Source organism: Chrysochloris asiatica, unplaced genomic scaffold (genome assembly GCF_000296735.1).
Source record: "Chrysochloris asiatica unplaced genomic scaffold, ChrAsi1.0 scaffold00028, whole genome shotgun sequence".
Lineage (NCBI taxonomy): Eukaryota > Metazoa > Chordata > Mammalia > Afrosoricida > Chrysochloridae > Chrysochloris > Chrysochloris asiatica.
The window spans coordinates 14,055,803-14,066,917 of NW_006408546.1; the positions used below are offsets into that span (position 1 = coordinate 14,055,803).

The 11,115-nt window shown below is 40.7% G+C and overlaps 1 pseudogene; it reads right to left on the reverse strand.

Annotated features, from left to right (window-relative positions):
- Positions 1-2,202: 2,202 nt before the first annotated feature.
- Positions 2,203-5,283, reverse strand: LOC102842188 (annotated as a pseudogene).
- Positions 5,284-11,115: the final 5,832 nt, after the last annotated feature.

Consider the following 11,115-nt stretch of genomic DNA (forward strand, 5'->3'; position numbering starts at 1 on the left):
TCCAACTCATAATGACCCTATGCAGTGTTTCTGAGACTAAACAAGACTAAATCTTTATGGGAGCAGAAAGTTTCATCTTTTCCTGAGGAGTGGCTGGTGGATTTGAACTGCTGATTGTTTGGCTAGTAGCCCAATGTGTAACCCACTACACCACTAAGGATACACACACACACACACACACACACACACACACACATACGTACATATATATATGTATTAGAGTCCTGTTGTAGTGCTGTAAGATAAGCACTGGACTGCTAACTGCAAGGCTGGTGGTTCAAATCCACCAGCTGCTCCTTAGAAACCCTATAAAGGTTCCCTACGAATTGGAATCTAGTTGATTGCACCTAACAATAACAACAACATACATATATAGATATTTATACACACACATAAATATCTATATATAAAGTTGTGTGGGTGTGATACAGGTAATTGCTTAAACTTAAAAACAACAACAACAACAATACAACAAACTCTACTAAGCAACACATCTCTAAAATGTTTAACAGCAGAAGCCGTTTCCATGGAACTGAGGAAGTTGTTTTTATTTTAGAGAAGAACCTGGCTCAGAGACAATAAGCAAGGTTCGGGAAAAAAGGGTGCCTTATGGATAGAGATGTGCTGAAAGAGAGGAACTCATGGGGCTAGTGCTTCGACGTATCTGCAATAAAACGCCAGAAAGAGATGAAAGACAATTAATTCCCCAGACTTACAGAGGCACCAACTGCACAGACTCCCAGCTGGGCTGAGAGTCTCATACACATAGAAAGAAGAATAAGATAAAGTGCAAAGGGAGTATGTATGTGCATATGTGTATATATAGACTTATATTGGAGGGTGGGAGATTATGGACCAGTAGTAGGTATACCAAGTTCAAAGTTAAGAATGAGAGGATGCAAGATGTCATGATGATAAAGCTGATGTGTGTGCATGTGTGCTTGACTATGTGTATTGTGTAAAGATGTAACTCATTAGTTATCTCTTATTGCTAAATAGAGTATCTGCTCAGCCTGGGTTCCAGAGGGCTGAAGATGAACCTTTTTACACACCTTTTACAAAGTTCGATATCACCTTTAAAATAGATTCTTCCAAGTCTATTTTGACAGAGTATATGGAACATATTATCATGAGGGACCAGTTGTTGGAGAAGGATATCATGTTTGGTAGGGTAGAGTGTCAGAGAAAAAGAGGAAGACCCCCAGCGAGATGGATTGGCAAGTGGCAGCATCAATGGGCTCAAGTGTGGCAATGATAGTGAGGTTGGCCCAGGTTGGGCAGTGTTTTGTCCTGCTGTGCATAGGGTCGGTATGAATCAGTACCAACTCAATGGCACCTAACAACAGCAGTGGAACATAGGAGAATGTTTTCCATTTCACTAGGTTCATGACTGTGAACTCATATGTCTCACTCATCTCTGAATGCTTTGAAGTATTTGTATTTGCAATGAATGCAACCAACACTTGTGTCATTGTTGTTAGGTGCCATTGATAGGTACTGACTCATAGCAACCCTCTGCACAACAGAACGAAACGCTGCCTGGTCCTGCCAACCTCATAATCATTGCTATATTTGAGCCCATTGCTGCTGTCACTGTGCCAATCTATCTCACTGGGGGTCTTCCTTTTTCCTTCAACCCTCCACTTTACCAAACATTGTTGCTAACTGCCATTGAGTCGATTCCAACCCATAGTGACCTTATATAGTGTTTCTGAGGAGCAGCTGGTGAACTTGAACTGCTGATCCTACAGTTCAAACCAACTTTGTAGTGTAGCGCTTTGAATGTCAAACAGGTCCCAATGTCCTCAGGAGGCAGGTAGAATGTATCCAGAATCCTCTGCTATGCTGTTCAAGCTACATTTTGTCTCCTTCTCTCTCTCTTTTTCTATTATGCCCCATGGTTTCTGTTTTGCCTCCCTCTCCTTCTTTCTTTCATGGAATTCATCAATTATAAAGAAAAGAACTGAGAATCATATAACGAGCACATTTGAACCCACCATTGAGACTTAACAGTATTAACATTGTACTATATATGTGTCAGATTATTTTTTATATACATAAATCTTTACTTATTCAGTTGACAACTCCCTGTCACTTTCTCAAAACCCTTTCCCTTCCCTCCCTCCTTGCTCTTTTTTTTTTTTTTCCCCCTTACTGCCTCTTTGACCAGGTCTGTCTTTATTCAAAATACGCTGTCCAAAATTATTTGACTTGTTTGGGATGAACAAATGTGGAGAATTTACGCAGCAGGCTTCTTTCTTCTGTGGGAGACTTCTTTTCTGCTAGCTTCTTCTTCTCAGCTGCTGGTTTCTTGCTTGCTGCAGCCTTCTTTCCCACCACCAGCTTCTTCACACCAACAATCTGCTTCCCTCCTTTTTTCCCTACCACAGGTGGCTTCTTGCCTGGAACTCCTTTCACATTTGATTTTGCTGCTGCCTTAGCCACCCTGAGTTTGTGATTCTTGGCTTGGCAAAGAATAGTGTTTCGGCGAATGGTCTTTGTATATGGGTTCAGCTTCAACAGGATTCTCAGGTTTTTCAGTGGGTTCTTCTTAAGGACTCTGCAATGAATCTTCTTGCGTGGTGCTCAGAGAGCTCTTTGGATCTCAGGGCTTTTCAAGATTCTGCTTAGGTCTGTATTGATCATCTTGTGCATGGGAAGGTTGTAGTTACTCTTGAGGGAAGCAGCTTTATGCCACATGCCATACAACTCATCCAACTTTCGAAAAGCACCTTCAGTCCAAATTCAGAAATGGCCCACATGTCTACTAGGAGCAAGTTTTAAAATGTTCAGCTTGCTTACATTAAGCAGAGTAATTCCAGAAATGTTTCTGAAGGCCTTGATGATAGCATTGTCCTCATTGTAGATAATGCATGGTCCCCTGTGCTGGATATGCCGGTGATTTCTCATTTTGTCCTTACCAGCTCTCATTTGCTGAAAAGCATAGACCTTTTTGATATCATTCCAGGCCTTAAGTTTCTTAAGCAGTAAAACTGACTCTTTGGTCTTCTTGTAGGCTTCAACTTTATCTTCGACCACCAAAGGAAGTTCAGGAACTTCCTTAACACGATGACCTTTAGACATGACCAGGGTTGGTAAGGTGGAAGCAACCAGGCATAGGGCTTCTGAGTCGTGTTTACGGTGCCAGCAACGCCAGGTTTTGATTGGTGCAAACATCCTCCTTGCTCTTTTCATGCTTCCCAGAACTAGCTTCTGCCTCAGAGTTGGTGTCTATTCTTTGTGATTGATACTATATTTCTGCTGTATGTTTGATTTAAAAAAAAATCAATATATGGTTTTTTGTGTGTATTTTAAAACTTTACATAAGAAGTTCTGGTGGTGTAGTCCAAACCTAGCAGCTGCTCCAAGGGAGAAAGATGTGGCAATCTGCTTCTATAAAGATTATAGCCTTGGAAACCCTATGGATCAATTTTACTGTGTCCTTTAGGGTTCACGGGAGGTGGAATTGACTTGATGACAATGGGCTTTTTAAATGGTACTCTCTGTGAATGATTCGGCAACTTGCTTTTGTCACTCAACTTTATGTCTTTGAGAGATACCACAGTGATGTATTTAGATCCAATGTGCTCATTCAAGTGGATGCTTTCTATTTCATTTTAGAATATATGGACAATTATCCACTTAACTGTATTATACATTTAGATTGTTTAAAACATTTTACTACTTACAAACAATTCTGCAGTGAATGTCCTTTTCTCACTCTTTGTGAGTCCCTTAGGCATATGTTGAGAATTTCCCTATGGTCTATGGCTGTGTGCTGTCCAGTACTATAGCTGCTAGATACATTTGGCTATTAAGCACTTGACATGTGGTTAGTCTGAATGTAGATGTGTTGTAAGTGTCGAAATGTGAAGACTTAGTCAAGAAAACAAAAAAGAATGTAAAATATCTCAATGATTTAAAAATACTGATTTATGTTGAGTTGGTAATATTCTAGATATACTGGGCTAAGTAAAGCACACAAACACAAATTACCTGGTTTTTTTTTTTGAGCTTTCAGTGTGGTTACTAGAAAGTTTACAGTTATTGTCTTTGTGACTCACATAGAGCAGGACAGACCTGCTCTGTAGTGGTTGACTTCTCAAAGATTTGGATCTTGTGCATTCTTTTCATTTTCTTTCCTATCCCTTGTTTTGCCCTTAAGGGCACTAGATTTTTAGAGCTGTAGCATACTTATGAAGGGCGCTTTTTATTGCAAACCCACCAGTTATATTATTCCTTTTATAATCTTCCCTCTTAGGCTCTCCCTGGCTTCTTAATTTCTGCCTGTGCCGGGTGGCTGCTTGGAATAGGCTGCTTGGAATGTTTTCATATGGTCTGGATGGCTAGGGGTGCTTGATGCTTGAATATGGGATAAGAGGGGTGTTACTGTATTATTTATGGAGTTTAGGGGTTATCACACACACCATTATGCCTTTTCTAAATTATTGGTTTGCGATTCTGCTTAAGGACACAGACTTAGCTCTGAGTCATCATGCCCAAACTTACGGTATCTGTGAGTCAGCTTCTCTGCCCAAGAAATGGAATAAATCTCTGAAATGCTAATCCATCTTTAAGGATCCCAATATTCAGAGTTTCAAGAGAGAGGCTCCCCTCCCTTTCTCCCCCACGGACCCTGGCCATTATTCTCTTTAAGAAGGCAGGGATTTGAGACACTGTCAATCCTGCTAGAGACAGGGATTGGCTATGCAACCATTCTTGCTGCTATCACAGCGGCCTAAAAGATGGCAGCTAAGCCAAGCTGGAAGGAGTTTCTGTTCCCTATAGTGGTGGCTCCTCCGTGTGTGACACGGCTCTGCTCTCTCGGCATCACCATTTCCAATGAGAAAATAAATCGCCTCTGTGCAGTCGCACGCATAACAGAGAGCCTTCTCAGTCGGCTAGAGCTGGGAGGTTGATCGAGAGCAAGAGTTCTGTGCACGATTGTGAGTGGGCAGAGCTCAGGATGATTTTTCATTGTCTGCTGAACTCCAAGCACACCCTCTTGGAGTGGGTCTCATATTCAAAAACAAATCTTCACAGTGGCTTTTCCAACATGCTTGGTTTTAGAAGGATGGGTCTGTTTTCCAAATTTTTCAAAGATCCACAAAGTTGAGAAACATAGTTTATATTTTAGTAGAAATATTTCTACTTGACAGTTCACATACCTATCACCAAAGCTTTGTCTACAAAAGGAGAGGGAGTCTGCTCTGGATAAAATGTAGGCTCTGTGGTCAGACAGAGTTGTATTTAAATTACGGCTTTGCCGCTCTCATTAGCCATGTGAGCTTGGACAGGCTAGGGCCACTATGAGTCTCATTTTCCACATTCATAAACTCAGTTTAACAACACAACTTACAGGTTTGATAGTAATTATTATGGATTCCTTATGTGACACTGTAAGAGAATCATTGAACTGCTAACCACAAGGTTGACAGTTCAAACCCACCAGCTCCTTGGAAACCCTGTATAGGATTGCTATGAGTCAGAACCAACTCAATGGCACTTAACAACAATAACATTATAACTATAATATGTTGTTGTTGTCAGGTGACATCGAGTCGGAATCGACTCATAGCGACCCCATGCACAGCAGAACGAAACAATGTTTGATCCTGGGCCAACCTCACTACCGCTGCCACACTTGAGTCCATCAATGATGCCACCTGGCTGATCCATCTCGTTGGGGGTCTTCCTCTTTTTCTCTGACCCTCCACCCTACCCAGCATGACATCCTTCTCCAGCGATTGTTTCCTCCGGACAATATGTCCAAAGTAGGAGAGACGAAGCTTAGCCATCCTGGCCTCCAAGGAGCACTCTGGCTGCACTTCTTCCAAAACAGATTTATTGGTTCTTTTGGCAGTCCATGGCACTTTCAGTATTCTCCTCCAACACCACAACTCAAAGGCATCAATTCTTCTACGATCCTCCTTATTCACTGTTTAGCTTTCACATCCATATGAGGCTATTGAAAACACAATGGCCTGGGTCAGGCGCACCCTAGTCCTCAAGCTGACATCTCTGCTCTTCAACACTTTAAAAAGTTCCTGTGCAGCAGATTTGCCCAGTGCAATACGTCGTCTGATCTCTTGACTGCTACTTCCGTGAGTGTTGATAGTTGATCCAAGAAGAATGAAGTCCTTGACAACTTCAATCTTTTCTCCATCGATAAGTTCCATTGAAAATTGGAACATGGAATGTACAAAGTATGAATTTGGGAAAATTGGAAGTGGTCAAAAATGAAATGGAACGCATAAACATCGATATCTTAGGCATTAGTGAGTTAAAATGGACTGGTATTGGCCATTTTGAATCTGATAACCACATGGTTTACTATGCAGGGAATGACAAATTGAAAAGGAATGGTGTTGCATTCATCGTCAAAAAGAACATATCCAGATCAGTCATGAGGTACAATGCTATAAGTGATAGGATAATATCCATGCACCTACAGGGAACCCCAGTTAATACCACTATTATTCAAATTTATGCACCAACCACTAAAGCCAGTGAAGATGAAATAGAAGAATTCTACCAACTTCTTCAGTCTGAAATCGATCAAACATGCAATCAAGATGTATTGTTCATTACTGGTGACTGGAATGCAAAAGTAGGGAGCAAAGAGGAGGGACCAGTAGTTGGAAAATTTGGACTTGGTGATAGAAATGATGCTGGAGAACGAATGATAGATTTCTGCAAGACAAATGATTTGTTTATTTCAAATACCTTCTTTAGACAGCATAACAGACGACTATACACATGGACCTCGCCATATGGAACACATAGAAATCAAATAGACTACATCTGTGGAAAGAGAAGATGGAAAAGCTCCATATCATCAGTGAAGACAAGGCCAGGGGCAGACTGTGGAACAGACCATCAATTACTGATATGCAAATTCAAATTAAAGCTGAAGAAAATAACTATAATATAATGTAAGGTAATTTGAAAAGATGGCTTTGAATCAAGTAAGTGGATGCTTTGAGAACTAATTGCTAGGTTAATTGACTTTAAATGGTTCTTTTCAAGCTCTCTCTGAGATGTTTGCCTCGCTGAACTTGGTAACTCAGCATTTCCAGATAGTCATTTTCAAATGGGTAGCCTGCCCCCATGAGAGTCATTAGTGTGGTTTGTGGTAAAATTCTCATCTTCTATGCTGGAACCCTGATGGCACTGAACTAATAGCTGCAAGATCAGTAGTTCAAATCTGCCAGCTACTTCATGGGGGAAAGATGAGGCACTCTGCTCCCATAAAAATGTACAGCTTTAGAAACCTTATATAGGGTCTCTATGATTCGGTGGCAGTGGTTTTGTTTCTTGGTTTATGTTGGAAACTGGGTTGATTCCAGGTCAATGTACCTCATACATAGCCATCATCAATCCATCAGTGGTAGGTTGTGTGATGCTCTTATCCTGAATCCTAGTGTGGTACTGTGGATTAATGTGCTTGACTACAGAGTTGGTTTGAACCACAAGGTCGGCAGTTCAGGTTTATCAGCTGCTCGTTGGAAACCCTATACAGGATCGCTATGAGTCAGGACCGACTCGATGGCACTTAACAGGTTTCAGGAGAGCTTCTAGACGAAGATGGGCTAGAAAGAAAGGCTTGGTAATCCACTTCTGAAAATCAGCCAATAAAAACAATCATATCTTCAATCTACTATAGGAATGTATCTACAGTGCATTATTGGAGTCTTGGTGTGGCATTGTAGGATAAGCACTGGACAGAAAAGTTGGTTTGAACCACAAGGTCAGCAGTTCAAACTTATCAGTCACACCTTGGAAACTCTATACACAGTCACTATGAGTTGGAAACGACTCTCCAGCACTTAACAAGAAGAGTTATAGGAATGGTGTGGGACCAGACAGCTTTTTGCTCTGTTGCTGATAGAATTGCCATGAATTGGGAGTCAACTTAGCAACTAATGATACTCTGCTCTCCCTACCAAGATGCTGTATAAGGATTCTGAAACAATATAGTCTGAAAACTCATATTAAATTTTATAAAGTGGTTTGAATTTGGAAATTTTATAGAAGGGAAATTTGTTTTTATTTTTCAGTATTAACTCTGGACCAGAAAGTATGACAAATCTTCTTGGGTGGTAGATATATAGGGAGAGTGATCTTCAAAATAGGAAAAGGTGTCCATGTGAAGATTTTTGTGGTAAAAACAAAAACGTTTTAGAGGCTGATTGACCCCATCTCTCTTGTATTCCTGCAGTTCTGTTACCTGCCAATAGATGTATGCAAATGACATTTAGATTGTAACTGTCAGACAGGACTCAGTGTTTAGAATAATAAATTTTCATCCTGCTCATTTGTTTTAGGGACTCATGGTGTGACACTGTAGGATAAGCACTGAACTGAGAACCACAAGGTTTGGTGGTTCAAACCCACGAGCTGTTCCTTGTAAACCCTATACAGGGTCGTTAAGCATTGGAACTGATTCGATGACACTTAACAACAATGACAACAATTCGTTCTATAGAAATATAGGAGTCCTGGTGGTGCCGTGGTTAAAGCACTTAGCTGCTAACCAAATGGCCAGTGGTACATATCCACCCACTGCTTCACAGGAGAAGCAGTCTGTTTCTGTAAAGATTTACAGCCTTGGAAAGAACTATGGAGGAATCCTAGTCTGTCCTGTAGGGTCACTGTGAGTTAGAATCAACTGGATGGCAATGGGTTTTTGGCTTTGGGTATAAAAACATAGCTTAAAGTGATCTATTGATTGTGCTTACAAGAAAATACTGTCTCAGGCAAGATTGAGAAAGAGAGTTAGTGGGTCTAGGCCATGAATTCTTAGAGGGGATGATATCAATCCCAAGGAGATGAAAATTGGCTCTTGAGGGGCAAAACACCTTATATTTCATATGCACAGAGCAATCCTATGCAAATATTGCATAGACAAACAGTATAACTGTGGCGTCAAAATCTAATAGGGGAGCAATTAGGGAAAAAAATATCTAAAACAGCTCCATAGGGGAGTAAGGATGGGAAAAAAATTGAGAAACACTGACTAGATACATGTGGTGGTTCATCTGGGCTAATTGTGATTTTTGGTAAGGTTTACTAAGCCCCGAAAGTTTACTTTTGCTCAGGGTAGAACTTCCAAAATGTGTTTAACTCCCTGACCGGGCCTTCTGCTTAGAGAGGCTTCCAAAGTGTGAAAATCTTCCAGCAGCTATTGTACTTCTGGATACACATTATTTTAATGAGTTTGTTTGTAATAGCTGCCTTACCTAATTTTCTTTGCACTCCTCACATTGGCCTTCAAAAATTATTCATTTTTTATTTTTCCTGCTGTTACTGTTTATGTGTAAAGTCAGAGGGAGAGAGAAAGAAAAGCAGAGTTCCATTGACAGGTAAATTTTGGCTTTACCTCAGGTCCTATGACCCTTAACTTTCAAACAAGACACATGAGTTACTGTGTTAATCCACATTTAGCCTGTTCTTATCATTTATATAATCTAGAGTAGCGGTTACGAATCGGGCTGCGAACCTTAAGGTCAGTGGTTCGAAACTACCAGCTGCTCTGCGGGAGAAAGATGAGGCTTTCTACTCCCGTAAAGATTTACACCCTCGGAAACCCTGTACAGGGTCGCTATAGGTTGGAACCGACTCGACGGCACTTAACAACAACAACAACAAACCTTTCTAGTACTTAACTTATGTTGTTGTTGTTGTTAAGTGCCATCAAGTTGGTATGGACTCATAGTGACCCTGATAGGTTTTCCAAGGAGTGGCTGGTGGATTTAAATTGCTGACCTCACAGTTCAAACTGACATTGCAGTCAAGTGCTTATCTTATAGTGCCATATGAATTTACATTAGACCAGGTTTTTTAGTGGCAATTTACACACTTTACTGCCTTTGTCATTTCTTACAGGGATGTTGTCTTTTCTTTCTTCTCATATTTTAAATTAGGTTCAGATTTTGAATATAGATCTGCTGTTGTTGTTGTTACATGTCATAGAGTTGGTTCTGATTCATAGTGACCCCATATATAATAGAACAAAACACTGTTTTTTGTCATCCTCATAATCATGTCTGTGCCTGAGCCCACTGTTTGCAGGTACTATGTCAATTCATCTCGTCACGAGTCTTTTTCTTTTTGGCTGAATCTCTACTTTACCAAACATGAAGTCCTTCTTCAGGGACTCTCCTGATGACATGTTCAAAGTACGTCAGAAGCAGTTTCACTGTCCTCAGTTCAAGTGGTGTTCTGGCTGTACTTCTTCCAAGACAGAGCTGTTTGTTCTTCTGGCAGTCCATGCAATAGTCTATTTTCGTTGTCAACACTGTAATTAAAATGCATCAATTCTTCTCCAGTCTTCTTTGGCTTGCATAAAAAATGATAGAAAATGCCATGGTTTACGTCAGGTGTGCCTTAGTCCTCAAAGTGATATCTTTGCTTTTTAACACATTAAAGAGGTCTTTTGCAGCAGATTTATACAATGCAATACTTTCTTTGAATCATTGACTGCTGCTTCTGTGGGTGTTGATTATAGACGCAAGTAAATGAACCTTGACAACTTCAATCTTTTCTCCATTGTTAAGATGTTGCTATTAGTTCAGTTGTGAGGATTTTATTTTATTTTTTTGTATTTAAGAGTAATCTATACTGAAGGCAGTTGTTGGGTGCCATCAGGTTGGTTCGGACTCATAGATACCCTGTGCACATGAGAACTAAACACTGCCTGGTCCAGAGCCATCATCATAACTGTCATGATGTTTGAGCCTATTGCTGCTGCAACTGTGTCAATCCATCCCATTGAAAGTCTTCCTCTTTTTTGCTGACTCTCCACTTTTCCAAACATGATGTCCTTCTCCAAGGACTGGTCCATCCAGACAACATGTCCAAAGTATGAGAGATGAAGTTTGGCCATCCTGGCCTCCAGGGAGCACTTTGGCTCTACTTCTTCCAACACAGATCTGTTGGTTCTTTTGGCAGTCCATGGCACTTTCAATATTCTCCTCCACCACCAGAACTCAAACGCATCAATTCTTTTACAGTCTTCCTTATTCACTGCCCAGCTTTTGCATGCATATGAGGTTATTGAAAATACCATGGCTTGGGTCAGGCGCACCTTTGTCCTTAAGCTGACATCTTTGC